Below are 15,833 nucleotides of genomic sequence, written 5' to 3' on the forward strand. Positions count from 1 at the left end.
TTGCTCATATTGGCACCACATCACATTGAATAAGGACTTTGAGGTGCCAAACAACACAACGTAAGTGTCACCACACAACCTCTTTAAAGTGAAAGTTTTTTCACATCATTGTAAGTTAAAAAAAAATAAAAAATCATAAAATCACAACATTGACATATCAGTAATCCCTGAACAAGAGCGCCAGTCCTACTTGTCCCTAACACTAAGGAATGGAAGATGCACAAATCTAGACCATATTATAACCTCATATAGCAAGTTGCCTGAATGCAGGACAATGATCATAAGTCTCTACGAGTTTCACCATTTAGTTGCTTCATCAGGAGACCAGATATGGCCGTAGTATTGTGTGTAGGGTGTTAAAACCGAGTAGGGAACATCTCCGATCACCCCAGATGGTTGGTTTTAGCACCCTACGTACAATACTATGGTTATATCTGGAATCCTGATGAAGCAACTAAATGGCAAAACATGTTGAAACCTATGGTCATTGGTCCTGCATTCTGGTCACTTGCTATATGACATTCTAATCTGGTCAGTATTTGTGTATCTTCCATTATTTAGTGTTGGGGCCAAGCAGGACTGCCGCTCTTATTTAGGGATTACTGATGTCAATATCATGATTTTTTTTTTTTTTTTTTTTTTTTTTTTTTTTTCCTTACAATGATGTGAATAAACTTGTCCTTTTTTATTGAGGTTGTGTAGGGACTCTTGTTTTGGGGTTACGTTTGGCACCTCAAAGTCCTTTTTTTTTAATTTGCTCTACTTAAAGTATATGCAGTAGACCAATATTTAATATTGCTGATATATGCCCTGTACTAGTATCAAAGTATCCTGTTCTCTTTGTATTGCTTCCTTTATGTGAAATTCCTGGTGCTCCTACCAGTCCCTCTGGGCTTTCCAATGTAAAAATGTACCACTCTAGGCATTAAAGCACAGCATGGTCAGTTTTCAAGCTGTGATGGGAACTCGGTTTGCCCTCCAATGATCAGACTTCTGCTGACACACCCTCTGTGCTCATAGCCATTCACTGGAAAGACCAGTGCATTGCTGTCTTCTTCCTGAGCTCCTTTTGCGGTTGAGAGCAGAGGAAATGTTAACAACTGGGGGTGGGGGGGGGGGGGAGAGTGTCTTTTTTTTTTTTTTTTTTTTATATGTATACAGAAATTTTTTTGTTTTTGTTTTTTTTTTTTTTTCATTTCTATCTTAAACTGCACGGATTTTTTCTTTTTCATTCTCAGTTGCTTAGCTTTGAAGCAGGTAAAAGTACTTGGTAAACACTAAAAACCAGTACGAGTTGCCTCGTATTTTTCTGATTTATTGCTCAATACATAGGAAGGACCCACATGAGTGTGTTTTTATATATAGATCTTCATGATATTTGCAAATATGGCGAACAATCAATATAGACAAGTCTGTGCAGTATAGTTAAACATTATCGCCAGGCCTTTTACTGTATTTGGTATCATGAGCTAGATTAACGCTAAACTCCAGGCAAAGAGCTATATAAAAAAACTAAGATGCAGGTAGGGAGTGGTGTACTTGTTAAAGATTTGTAATTCTGTTCTGCCAATGCTCATATTTGAAGAGTCCTACCAGAGCCAAGCTGTTGAGGTGTGTGGTGTTGTGTGTTTTTTTTTTTTTTGTTTTTTTTTCTTTTCCTGCTTCAGTTAACCACTTTCGGACCTCCCCATAGCAGATTCACTGCTACAGGGCAGCCCTCCTGTGCAGTCACGTATGTATGTGTGATTCTGCACTTCCACCTAGGGGGAGCGTGCGCATGCTGCTGGCGGGCTGGTTCTGCTGTAATGGCAGCAGAAGCCATGTGCGGGTGCCAGGCACTTGATGTCAGCCGGCGATCATCGGACAGACGCGCAGAACGGACCTCTGCCTATGTAAACGGGCAGTTCTCCGTTCTGACAAGGGGGGGGTGGGGGCGGATGGATTTTTTTTTTTTCCCCCTGCAAAGCGGCGAATAAAATCCATCTCTTCCCCTAGTAAAAGCGCCTAACCGTACACACAAACACTGGCTAGGCACACAACCCTTTGATCGCCCCTGATGTTTAACCCCTTCCCAGCCAGTGTCATTCGAACAGTGCCAGCGCATATTTTTAGCGCTGATCACTGTATTGGTGTCACTGGTTCTCACAAAGTCTCAGCGTTCGATTGTCCACCGCAATATCGCAGTCCCGCTATAGGTCGCCTATTGCCATCATTACTAGTATATAAAAATTAATAAAAATTCCAGTATATATCTCAAAGTTTGTAGACGCTAGAACGTTTGCATAAAGTGTTTTTTCCAACCTTTTTTCGGTCAAGGCACCCTTTAGAATTGAGCAAATCCCGGGGGTTCCCATGCGTCCTTTTTTTTTTTTTTTTTTTTTTTTTTTTTTTTTTTTAAATGTGCTGCTCTTTGCTGGGGACTCTTTACGGCACCGGTTAAAAAAAAACCCTGGTGTAAACCAATAAATATACGTTGGGATTATAATTTATTTTTTTTACTAAAAACATATAGCAGAGTACATAGTGCCATACATTTTTATAAGGAAATTCGATTAAAAAAAAAAAAAAAAAAAAACATTTATTGGATATGTTTTATAGCGTAATGAAAAAAATGTGTGGGGTTTTTATTTTTTGGGGTGGGGGGGTTAAAAATGAGTGATTTTTTTGATTTAAAGTGCAAAAAATTAAACCCAGTGGAGATCAAATACCAGCAACAGCTCAATTTGTGGGAACAAAAGGACACATTTTTGGGGGGTTCAGCGTTGCATGACCACACAATTAACAGTTCAAGTAGCACAGTGCTAAATTGCAAAAAAATAAAATAAAATGCCTGGTCATTAAGGGGGTAAAATGTTTTTAGAGCTGAAGTGGTTAAAGCAGAGTTCCAGGCTTTTTATGTTTATTAAAAGTCAGCAGCTACAAAAAGTGTGGTTGCTGACTTTTAATAAACAGACACTTGCCTGTTCCACGGTCTAGCGATGCGGCCGAACGGAGCGTCGCTCCTCTCCGCCAGCGCCTCCATTGCCACTCTGGGCACCCGGCAGTGGCAAAGGCTATTTTTAAGCAAAAGAGTTCAGTTCAGTTTTGGGCACCAGTTCTCAAAATGATATCAGTGAACTGGTGAAAGTGCAAAGAAGGGCAACCAAACTGATAAGAGGCATAGAGGAGCTCAGCTATGAGGAAAGATTAGAGCAGGGTAGGCAACCTTTTGAGCACAGTGTGCCGAAAAAATGTTTTCAAAGAAATTGAGAGTGCCGATTTTATAACAAAAAAAATGCCAACTTCACACTCTCAATCACGAAAAGGATTTTTTATAAAGTAAATGCTGTACACTACTTTTAGTAGTGAGAAATTACCATCCTGCACGCTCACACCTTAGATCAGCCCCAATTCCTGCACCTTCACACCTCAGATCACTGTCCCCCCTGCTCATCTGCCCCAACATTGTACCCCCCTGCTCTTCTGTCCCACTGCTGAACCCCTCCTTATCATTTTCCCCACAGCTGTACCCTCCCCTCATCTATGATATGCAGAGTGGTGAAAGGAAGCAGAGATGAGACACATCTACTTGTCCTGGAACACTCACCCTGCTGATCCAACTCTCGCATCCAGCCCACGTGCTTGTATGTGATGTCGCATACAAGCATCTGGAATGGATGTGCAATGATGAGCTCAGGTCAGAGGTATTTTCTGAAAGCAGTGGGCCTGTGTGCAGGATCATTATTTGGGGCCCCGCAGCTGAGAGTGCGGCGCAGCAAAAGTTGGGTGTGATTTTCATTGCGATGAATACTGGCTGTGGCGTAAAGGGACACAGAGTGCCGGGGTTTAGTATTAAGTGACGCAAAGGTTCAGAAATAATTTCAACAAAGTTCCCAGAAGCTCAACAGTAATTCCACAATTTGTGATTTTCTCAATCAGGTGACAATCGATGAAATCTCTTCTTTCTGAGATTGGTAGTGGCAACCAAGCGAGTCATCTTCCTCCAGCAGGACTGTGATTGGCTTTAGCAGTGGCTGATAACGGTCCAGTAAACGGGGACAACCCCCCCCCCCCCCCCCCCCTCAGCAGAACTGCAACCAATCTCTTCCCCATCACAAAAGCTGGCGATCGCAGCTACAGCAAAGTTGGAGAACCAATGTTTCCCATCTTTTACAATGTGTGGGGGTGCAGTGCCTCCCCCTCAGTGCAGGTGCGGAGAACTCTGAAATTGGAATGCTCTAGTGTATTCACTGACACTTCCCTGTGCTGCTCTGCTGATGGGGAGGGAGTTGAGTGCCGGAAATAGAGGCTTTGCGTGCCGGGTTTGCCTACCCCTGCATTAGAGGAACTGAATTTATTCTCTCTTGAGAAGAGGGGATTAAGGGGGGAATATGATCAACATGTATAAATACATAAGGGGTCCATATAGTGAACTTGGTGTTGAGTTATTCACTTTTTAATGCGGAGCGCCGCCGAAAAAAAATTTTTTTAAAAGTCCGCCGCTACAAATACTGCAGCTGCTGACTTTTAAAACATGGACACTTACCTGTCCAGGGCGCCCGCGATGTTGGCACCCGAGGCCGAACCGTCTCTCGGTCCTCGGGTGCTGCCGCCTCCATCTTCGGTAAGGGAATCAGGAAGTGAAGCCGTGCGGCTTCACTTCCCGGTTCCCTACTGCGCATGCGCAAGTCGCGCAGCGCAATACGGATGGTCCCTGCTGCCTCTGGAACCCGTGTGTTTCCCAGCAGGCAGCGGGGAGGGAGCAGGAAGTGGCGTAAATAACCGCAGATTCTGCGGCTATCTATGCCGGAAGTGGGTACAGATATCTGTAATATACAGGTATCTGTACCCCCCTCCCCCCTGAAAGGTGCCAAATGTGTCACCGGAGGGGGGGAGGAATCTGATGAGTGGAAGTTCCACTTTTGGGTGGAACTCCACTTTAAGGTCATCAGAGGACAAGGGGGCACTCTTTAAATCTAGAGGAAGAGAGTTCATCTTCAAATACGGAAAGGTTTCTTCACAGTAAGAGCTCCAAAAATGTGGAATAGACTCCCTCCAGAGGTGGTTCTGGCCAGCTCAGTAGATTGCTTTAAAAAAGGCCTGGATTCTTTTTCCTAAATGTAGGTAGAGTTGATCCAGGGAATATCTGATTGCCTCTCAGAGGATTTTTTTTTTTCCCCTGCTGTAGCAAATTGGATCATGCTTTGCTGGGGTTTTTCGCCTTTTTCTGGATCAACTGTGTGTAAAGAATTGTGTATATGGGATTGTATTTTTGTTTTTTGTTTTGTTGAACTAGATGGACTTTTTTCAACCTAAGTGTGTAACTATTAGGGCTGCAACTAACGATTATTTTCATAATCGATTAGTTGGCCGATTATTGTTTCGATTAATCGGTTAATAAGCTTTAAAAAAAGTGTGGTGTATAATTTAGTTTAATATTTAAAGTTTTAAAAAAAGGCAATTTATTCTTAAATATCTCTATGCAGTGGTAAATATAAATAACTATATGGTTAGGGAGCAAAATATCTAATCCACTCTGAGAATAACAGACAGAAGAGATATACTATTAGAGGAGATGTACTGTATATACTATTAGAGGAGAGATATACTGTATATATACTGTATATGCTATTGGAGGATATATACTATTAAAGGGTGAATCTGGTTAATATCATCAGACTCAGAGATCACATTTTTTTTATTTAAAAAACAATGTCTTCCTTCAAAAAAAAAAAATGGCATTTTAAAAACGTTAGTTTGATTTTCTAATCGTTAGTGGGTTCAAATCGACGTTCATTTTCAACCATGGTGACAATTTGGAAATAATAGAAAACTTCTTGGTCAAAGGAATTTTCAGACAGTGTATGTAGTTTTCCTTCATTTTAAAAACAGAATGTTAAAAACAATTGAAAATTTCAAACATTCTTTCATTCAGCGAATGTACAAAGATTTTCTGTCTGAATATTCTTGTCTGAAAATTGATCCGTGTGACCAGCATAAGGCTCGGTGCACACCTATGCAGTTTGCATTTGATCTGTTTCTGCAGTGCTTTTTGCTGTGCATTTTGATTTTTGCACACGTGATTTTGCTGCGATTTGCGTTTTTGCATTTTTTTTTTTGGTCAACTTGTTGGGCAGATTAAAAAACACAAATTTCTGCAAAAACGCATTACATGCTTTTCTGCAGCTTCTCCGCTGTAGTATATTGAACCAAAAAAGCACCGTTTTGCGTTAAAAAAAAGTCACTGACCCTTTCCAAATACGCAGCGACTAAAAACAAGCATACAGTAGATGTGAACGTGTCCCATAGGAAACCATGTAAATGAACTGTAGTGCAACCAGGTCTAAGACGTTTAATAACATAAGGGGGTTAAAAAGAAAAAACTAAAATGAGCCCTTTATAGTACAAAAAAAGCAGATAATCACTACTGTACGGGGTTCATTTTTTTACTGTAGAACTGTGAAAGTGATATTTACAGTAGTGATTATTTGCTCTTTTTGTACTACAAAGGGCTCATTTTAGTTTTTCTTAACCCCATTATGTTACTGGCCGATTAATCGATTATGAAAATGGTAATCGATTAATTTCATAATCGATTAGTTGTCGATTAATCGATTAGTTGTTTCAGCCCTAGTAACTATATATCTATCCAGCATTGGTCAGATCAGGTGTCAAGGCCCTCAGGATGTTTCATACCTTCCACCTTAGTACAGGCATTATTGGATTCCATATTATAACCAGTCACCTAATCAAGCTTTACATGGAAGTAGGGTCTTCATGCCCCTCAGCAGCCAATCGCATTGTTTTTCTCTGCGGCGTGTACTGCATGAACCATCCAAGATAATTATTCTCTCTGACAATGTTATAAGTGTGATCCCATGTCTTTTAGAAAAGATGAAGTCAACCCTTAGCCGGAGGGTAGATGACACTAGAGACCGGGTCCTGGATCCAGAATCTCACTAATTCGCACTTCCTCTCTGAGCTGGGATCGCAGCTGTTTGCAGAATGTGGAAACTTGGAATGAAAAACACTTTCTTCCAGACCGCTTCCTTCATCCTGATAGACAGCTTTGGTTCCTCACTATAAACATGAAGGACGACTCTAGAGGGAGATGGACGTAGCCGCAGGGAGATAACAAACGGTTTACATGCAGCACAAGCACTTTTGCTTTTCGATGAGCTGCAGTTTACGTTTACAGCATGTATTCTGATCTTGTACAAGTAGCCTCTGCAGACACATCGCTGCCGGATACCTTATCCTTGTTCAATTGGAAAACCTGTGGCTGCTATGGCTGTCGTTTGTCTTTTTAACTCTTGGCAGCCTTGGCATGTGTATGATTATCATGGTGCCAGGACAAATTTTGTTTAGGTGGGAACCATTATTTTTATTTTTTATTAGGAATCCATAATCATTTTGGACCATTTTTATTATTTTACATTTTGTTTTAACAAACCTTTTTTTCAGTCTGCACCCATGACACAAGACGAGCACTATGGGGTTTTCTAAAGAGACTGCACAACAGAAGTGGATTTCTTTCAGACTGTCTCTTTCTGTTTTGAAGTTTAGTACAGAGCTGTCCAAAGATTTCAGCAAGGAGGGTGTCGGGGATACCGGATGCAGGAATCCAGCAGCAGGGATGACCAGATCTGTGTAGCTGTAGTTAGGAAACTGAAACCAGACACTGTATGATTTAAAGTAATGCCTCTTTCAGGCAAACAATCTGTTCAGGTCCGCATGTCAGTTTTTTAGGCGGACCTGAGCGGACCCTCCATAGACATCTATGGAGCGTCGGATGTCAGCGGTGACATGTCCGCTGACATCCGACCCGCTCCGATCCGAAAAAGTGTAACAGAGGAAAAACCTACTTTTCCATCCGTTTTCGGATCGGATCAGGTGACTCTATGGTCCGTCGTCATCCGATCCCCCATAGGGGAGAGCGGCACTGTGATAGGTCCGTCGCTGCAGTGTGCAGCGACGGACCTGTCATCTGCCTGCTCAGCGGCAATCCCTGCTGAGCAAGAGGATGTTCACGGGGCGGATCATCTCGGATCCGTCCCGTGTGAAGGAGCCCTTAGTTTATTAATATTAAAACATAGCCCACCCAAACACCAGCAAACAGAATACATAGCATACATGAAGTGAACCATAATCTAAGTGACTAAATACCTAACTAGCAACCTAAGTTACCATATGACAGTAAACCTAACTAGCAAAATAACTATAATGACATACCTCCCAACTGGTGTCTCAGGACAGCTATTAGCAAAAGTATATAGGCATAGGACGCCCCCTTAAAAGAGAATTCTACAAAAAAATTGTTAAACCCATAAGTGCCAAAATGAGGGGCAAATGAGGATGAAAGTGGGACAGGGTTCTAAATCTGGGACAGTCCCTCAAAATCAGGGACAGTTGGGAGCTATGTAATACAATATATACAAACAGGCAAACTTAAATTAAAAGAGTAAAACTGGAGTTGCAAGGAACAATCAGGAACAAGGGGTGCATTATCAGGTAGCAGGATACAGGTACAGTTCAGGATCTAGGCTCAGGATAAATCTGCAAGCGTTTACCAGGCAAAACACTCAAGCAAGAGGGAATAATAGAGGAGGGACTAAATACCCTCCCAACAGCCAGCATCTGGGATCCTCTGGCTGCTGGGACACAACCACTGGTGGACACCAGAACTATAACCTTCTGGTTCAGTGACCACAGTGCCATTTTACAGGTACTGTAGCTGCTGACTTTTTTTATTAGGACACTTACCTGTCCAGGAAACCCTAATCAGGTCTCAGGTGCTGCCGCCGCCATTTCTTGTAAGGGAAACCAGCAGTGAAGCCTTGGGGCTTCACGGCCGGTTCCCTACTGCGCATGCACGCTGCACTTTGTGAATGGCCTGGTGGTGGGGGAAGGAGAAAGGGGGCCCAACTTCCAGGGGACCTCGCCATGGCGAGGAGGGGTGGAGGAAGCAAACAAGCGGAGCTTCCCCTTTTGGGTGGTGCTCTGCTTTAATGTAATTGTAAACTCTTACGTATACCCACTGTCGTGACTGTCCTCAAGTGATATACAGAGTTGAAACAAATTCTCCTACACAAGTTATACCTGTTTATCTGCGGCCTCTCTTGTCCACAGCCTTCTAAAACACGCACATCAAAAGCTATTTTTCAGCTCCAACAGGCAGGGGGCGTAGATCTGATGTCATACTGCACAACATATTCTGTAGTACCGGCATTACCTGTCAGAAGGGACTAATGCAGATAGAGGGAAGGAATGGAAAACACACTATAGAGCAGGGATATGCAATTAGCGGACCTCCAGCTGTTGCAAAACTACAAGTCCCATCATGCTTCTGCCTCTGGGTGTCATGCTTGTGGCTGTCAGTCTTGCTATGCCTCATGGGATTTGTAGTTCTACAACAGCTGGAGGTCCACTAATTGCTTATCCCTGCTATAGAGCATGAGCGCTCAACCTGTGGCCCTCCGGCTGTTGCAAAACTACAAGTCCCATGAGGCATTGCAAGGCTGAAGGTTACAAGCATGACTCCCAAAAGCATGATAGGACTTGTAGTTCCGCAACAGCTGGATGTCCACAGGTTGAGAAACCATGCTATAGAGGGATATGTTCTTCTTTTTATTTTTATTTTCGATCCAGAGGTTTATAACCACTTCTAAAACCTATGAGAGCAATATACCTGTCAATGACCTGAACACGAGCATGTCAATTTGCCACTTGACGTATAAAGTCAGTTCGATTACATTTAAAATAATGTAATTACTTTGGAACCAATTTTTTTTTGTTTGTTTGTTTAAATGGCTGCTTGTTAATCCATGTAACAACATCACGGGGTGTGGGCGCAGCCTTAGACAGCTATGACTTTGGCTATGCCCTGGACGCGCTTTGCATTTCTCTATTGCCTTGTAGCTGTTTCACAGTTCAGCCGCCGTTATCAGCTCATGTTTCTTTAAATTCCCCCTGAGAATCTGTCTGACAAGAGCGCCTGACCCCTTGTTCTATTGCTTCTATTCCTGAAATCCGCTTCCTTCCTGTGCTCTAACCTTAAAGCTGTGAAATCATCTACATCCAGACCAGCTCTTCTGAAGGAAGCTTAAGCCTTGTGCTGCACAAAAAACTCAATTTTCATATTTGCTACTAAAAATTCTCTCTGTGCTGTTTCCATCTCAGTTTTTATCTCCAGTTTCACTCACACTAGCAGTTGAAGGGTGGTAAACCCTATGTTTTGAGCCGTGTTTTTAACGCACTCATCAGAGTCAGAGGTGTACACATGCTGCATGCACAATGCTGTGCTTTGTGGCCACGGCAGTAACTATACCCCCTGTCGCCTTCGGTGAGCGTAGTGCCTACTGAGTGAAACCCGTTCAAATGAATGGGGCCACTCCGCAAGTGCCCGCAAACCGCGTGCAATGCACACCGTTATGAAGCACTAGTGCGGGGTTAGTGCAGTAGTGAGAAGCTATGCCGCCTCACTGCCTGCCAGATGTTCTCTGAAGAGCTATCTTAATTTGAATCACTCTTCAGAGACCAAAGCAAGTGTGAATTAGTCCTTAAAGTGTCAGCCCACCCAAAAATGATATCTCTGTGCTTTTTAGTAGATTGTAACAACGCAGTTGCTCTGGACTCTATTGGTTAAAGCTCTGTGCTGTTATCCTGGGTCTACATACCCGGTGTGCCCATTTATCAGGAATTTTCAGGGTCACCGGTTTGAGTCCCAACCACAACACTGCCTGCCAGGAGTTGGCATGTTCTCCCTGTGCCTGCGTGGGTTTCCTCGGGGTACTCTGTTTTTTTTTTTTTTTTTTTTTCCAACACTTGAAAGACCTGCTGGTTGGTTAATTGGCACCTGTTTAAATTGGCCCTAGTGTATGAGTTAGGGACCTTAGATTGTAAGCTCCTTGAGGCCAGGGACTGATGTGAATGTACAATATATATGTAAAGCACTTTTTAATTTGACAGCGCTATAGAAGTACCTGTAATAAAATATATTTAGTTTATATCATGGATAATTGTAACAGTGGGAGCTGGAACACGCAAAGGTGATGGGATCATCCAGAACGCATAGGTGGACAGGAAATGGGGGATTATGGCTGGGAGATCTTGCTGTTGGGGACACCCAAGACATACGAAGCAAGGGGCTCACCTGTGATATTCTTTTGGTTCACCCTTTTACGTTTACCTGATTTAAATGTAATCAAATTGCTAATATTACTTTATAGAAGGCTACATTCCTTGAACAAATTTTAAGTCAGGCGGTGCTTCCTGATAACCAACTTCTACAGCAAGCTATGCTCACCCTTCCACATTTTTGTCATTGGCTCCGTGCTGCAGGAGCCTACCCTTGGTAAGGTCTGGTGTCTGACTTTATTCACATGGCTGGTGAGCATGTGCATGAATAAAAAAAACCTTGCAAACTCAAGATGGTTGAAGAACATTGATCACTTTTTACCATCTGACATAAAACATAGCTAATGCATTTCAAAGGATTGGTGCTCCCCCTTCTTTGGAGACTTTGGTAGTTTTTAGATCTGTTGGCTGTGAACAGTGAAGTCTGTGTCCTAATATGAGAACGGTGTTCCAGAGGGTCTCCTGTGCCTGCAGTGGCAAGACTTTCTATTCGCGCATGGTGCTCTTTACCAATACCAACCACCACAATCTTTATTTGCATGCTTCAAGGGACCCACTGAGAACCCTCCAACCCATGCTGCCACAGACCTACTCACTAGCAACAAGGTTTAGTGCTACCTTACACTTGCATAATAAAGCATGGGTGGATGTCACTGCCCCATCCCCCCCCCCCCCATGAGTCATTGTTGGGACCTAGTAAATGACCACTCGTGCCCAAACTTTGTCACATGGGGTGGTCACATTCTGTCCCATACTCGGATACCCGCTCCGATAGAGCAGTGGAGCAAGGGCTTTGAAAGAGTTGGAAGTTGCTGAAGGAGCACGGATGGATGAGTATGCTTTGCTGAGGGGTGTTCTATCAGCAGACAGTCATTTGCCCTGCATGGGTAAAATAACAGTTCCTCTTAAACGACCAAACCAGGTATCATGTATTACGCAAATACAACCTTCCATTGCTGAAGCTGGAGATTTAGCCCATGGCCTCCCACCACCTTGACGTGGTGGTATTGTCTGTCTATTACCTAGCCCACTACAGTCCCCTGCCTCCTTAGTTTGCAGCTTGGCTCCAGTGCATGGCCCTTCTGACCACCTAGCTGGCCTGACTGAGATCTCAATCTCTGCAGGAGTCTTTTTTTTTTTTTTTTTTTTGTCAAAGTCCCTGAACCAACTGGAAACTCCTGCTTCTCAAGTGTAGAAATTTGTTTCCTAATTTGCATAATACTGCAGAATAAGGACATACAGAAAAAAAGATATGAATCATAGTAAATCTGCCGTTAGGCTGTTAATGCATTTTGTATGTGATTTTTCTTCTTAATTTGCACAAGGTGCCATCTGGGCAAGGGGCACAGGGTAGTAGTTTGTGTTAGGCATGCTTATGTCATTCATTGAACTTCCTTAAACCTTGTCATTAGTCTGATGTGGATCTTGCTTGATTTGTTATGCAAGCGTCCTGTACTCCGTCCAGAAGCTTCCCACCGCTCGGCAGAGGCACTGGAAACAGCGCAGTCCTAAATCCAGCATGACTCAGAGCTGTGTATTCTATGCACTGGTAGGTAGTGGGTGGACATTAACCCCTCTCCTACCTGAATGCTGCTGAAAGAAGCTGTGGGCATTGGCCCAGTTAGACAATATGCCACGTTGAACGTCATCAGGAAAAAAAATATAAAAACCATGTGATTGGCAATGAATAGAATTTTCTATTCATTTTCCAACCTGGAAATAAACTGATAAATGAGGTCTGACCGATGACTGTATGCAGCATGAATTTTCTTTTTTTCATTCCACTGTTCATAAATCGTTCCCGTGATCTGACAGTTTTTAGACTGTAACCATTTTAGGTCCTCTAGCTCAGTGTTTCTCAACTCCAGTCCTCACGTTGCCCCAACAGGTCCATGTTTTTTAGGACTTTCATTATTGTTTTGATCAGTTTCACTGCCTTAGCAATTACCACAGCCGTTTCACCTGAGGGAAATCCTGAAAACATGAGCTGTTGGGGTGCCTTGAGGACTGGAGTTGAGAAACGCTGCTCTAGCTTAGTGTGCGTCACTTGGTTTACCGAAAAGTGCTAATAATTGGCACGTGCTTGGTCATTTTCATGGTATTAATACCTGAATTGAAAAATGTGCCCTAGAGCTGTTTTTCCTGCAGTGTACGTGTGATCTGGCGCTGTAGTTCCGCTTGTTTGCTCCCCTCCAATGCCACATTTTGGGGGGGACGAGTACCTATTTGACAGGTACCTGTCCTCACTTCTGGGAGACCTGGCTGCAGCGAGGTCCCGTGGAAGTTCAGCCCCCCCTCCTCCTTCCTCTGCTGCCGGGCCAGTTAGAAAGCACCATACACTTCACGCATGCGCAGTTTCCCTTACCACGAATGGCGGCGGCAGCATCCGAGAGCCGACCGGAAAATTGGCTGGGGTGTCGACGTTGCGGGATCTATGGACAGGTAAGTGTCCTAATAAAAGTCAGCAGCTACAGTAATTGTAGCTGCCGACTTTTTTAATTTTTGGAGGTGGGGCTGGAGCTCTGCTTTTAAGGTGAACTAAACCGATCGATTATACCAGTTTAAAAAAAAAAAAAATTACATTCGGAATGTAACTGTCACCTTGGTTGTGCTCTCAATTAAACTGTTAAACCATCAAAGGAAAGTTTTAAAAGTCCTATCCATGAGGCCTTGGGTGAAGCCAGGTTTACTTATTGGTGTCACAACTGACAGATGTTGCCTATTAACGTAATTGTCTCAAACTCTTAATGTGTTACCCACCAAAAAATGTCCTCGATCTATTGTGGAAGGGGTTTCCATTCTGTCGCATACCTGGTAGGAGACTGAAGTGACGAGGTCGGCCTCTCCTGTACCTCCAGCCCAGTCTCCACTGAAGGTGAAACAGGTGGGCTTACAGGAGGAACATGAGTGTCGGCAGGTGTTTATAGCAGAATTTTCAGCAGAAGATGCAGGTTTGAGCTCGGGCAGGACATTAGACCAGAGGAAGATGTGGCGCACGCTGGACCAGCCGAGGTTAAAGGGGCATGCCACATACTGCAGGTTCTGGAAGTATGGCTTGTCGAAGATCTAAGCAGACTTTAGGCAGGAACAAACTGCGATGACTGGAGTGGTTATGAAGGGCAGCCGAAGCAGACACTCAGAATAGCATGAAGCCAAGTCAGAAGCAGGAGTGATGTTGGAGGTAGCCAAGCGTGATCAGGAACAAAGCCGAGGTCGTGAACAGGTAGGTAGTGTTTCAAGCAGAATCCAGGATCCGGTCCGTAACAAGCTGGATCATTAATGGAAGTTATTACAGGATACACTCAGGAAATGCTGAAGACCAGTCAGCAATAGTCTGTCTAACCCGTGAATATGTGGGCACGCTCCTGCGTGCATGGGCATTATTATGAGCAATGCGTCCACGCTCCTTTCTATTAACGATGTGTCTATGCTCATTTCTATGAGCGATGCTATGTGCGGTCGCATATCTATACGCCAGACGCCATTCTGGAATTCCCTTGCACTGTCCAAGAAAGGCAGCATAAACAAGTTTATTTGACCTTCCCTTTTTTTTTTTTTTTTTTTTTTTTTTTTTTTTTTTTTGGTGCGACTACACCAATCAAGTGCTCGGGACACATGGACTGCTTTGATCTAGCAAGGGACCAGAAAAACCTATACCCCCAATAGCCCTTGCCTTTACCAAGCTGCCACTATGGAATCGTAATGAGCAAGGTCCTCAACATGTATAGTAGGCAGAGAACGTTCTTTTTGAATGTTTCTCCTGAGCTAGGAGATGGCACCATTGTTTCATTTGAGTTTGAGTTGAGAGAGAAAAGGTGGCAAATTGGTCTCACAAATTGTGTCCAAAGTTGGTGTCCAGTGAATCCCTATGCCCATATTAAGGTAAGTTTGCTTTACTGTTAGCCAGCCTAAATTTAGGAGTCTTGGATTTTTGAAAATGTATTTTGAAGTTTAACAGGCCACTAAATGTTTTAACTCTATTAGATTGCAGATGGAAATTTCTGGCTGAGTATTAAAGAAAAGCAATTCCCTGGCATATCTTGCCACTTTGTTTTGGAAGGTATCCCCTGTTAAACCCATAAGGTTCTGTTGTAGATGTGTATGACATAAAAAGGTGTTATAGGGTTGATTTTAGATATACATGGGGAAAGTGGGCAATTCTGCTTGGTCCCATCACGTAGCGAGAAATAATCTAAGGCAACTTAAATTATTTTAATATCAGCTGTTAGTTGGAAAAATGTCAATCCAAGTCCACACATATTTATTCCCAGACCTTTGTGTCTAAGGAGGCAGGAAAAACAAATCCACTCATCCCAAGGCAGATGGCATCAAGGGCTCTTGTGTTATTCTTGTCCTCACAATTGGGGATGAATGCCACTTCATCCAGATGAACAAGTTTTGGAATATGGAAAAACAATAGGTTTGCCAATGTTAGAAAAAAATGTAATCAATAGAGATGAGTCCAAAATTGGAGCCCTGTGACGGTTTTCTCCCTTCTTTGGGCAGTACAGTGATTTGACCTTATAAAGCAGGGATATGCATTTAGCGGACCTCCAGCTGTTGCAAAACTACAAGTCCCACCATGCCTCTGCCTCTGGGTGTCATGCTTGTGGCTGTCAGAGTCTTGCTATGCATCTTGGGACTTGTAGTTCTGCAACAGCTGGAGGTCCGCTAATTGCATATCCCTGTTATAAAGAATCTCACAGAAAGTGATGATC

At 43.2% G+C, this 15,833-nt stretch overlaps 1 protein-coding gene across 1 annotated transcript in view; it reads left to right on the forward strand.

The window, feature by feature from the left end:
* Positions 1 to 15,833, forward strand: part of CAMK1 (calcium/calmodulin dependent protein kinase I) — a 217,908-nt gene that overhangs the window by 62,470 nt on the left and 139,605 nt on the right. The window lies entirely within an intron of this gene.

The sequence above is a fragment of the Aquarana catesbeiana genome, linkage group LG07, assembly GCF_042186555.1.
Source record: "Aquarana catesbeiana isolate 2022-GZ linkage group LG07, ASM4218655v1, whole genome shotgun sequence".
In the NCBI taxonomy this organism is placed as follows: domain Eukaryota; kingdom Metazoa; phylum Chordata; class Amphibia; order Anura; family Ranidae; genus Aquarana; species Aquarana catesbeiana.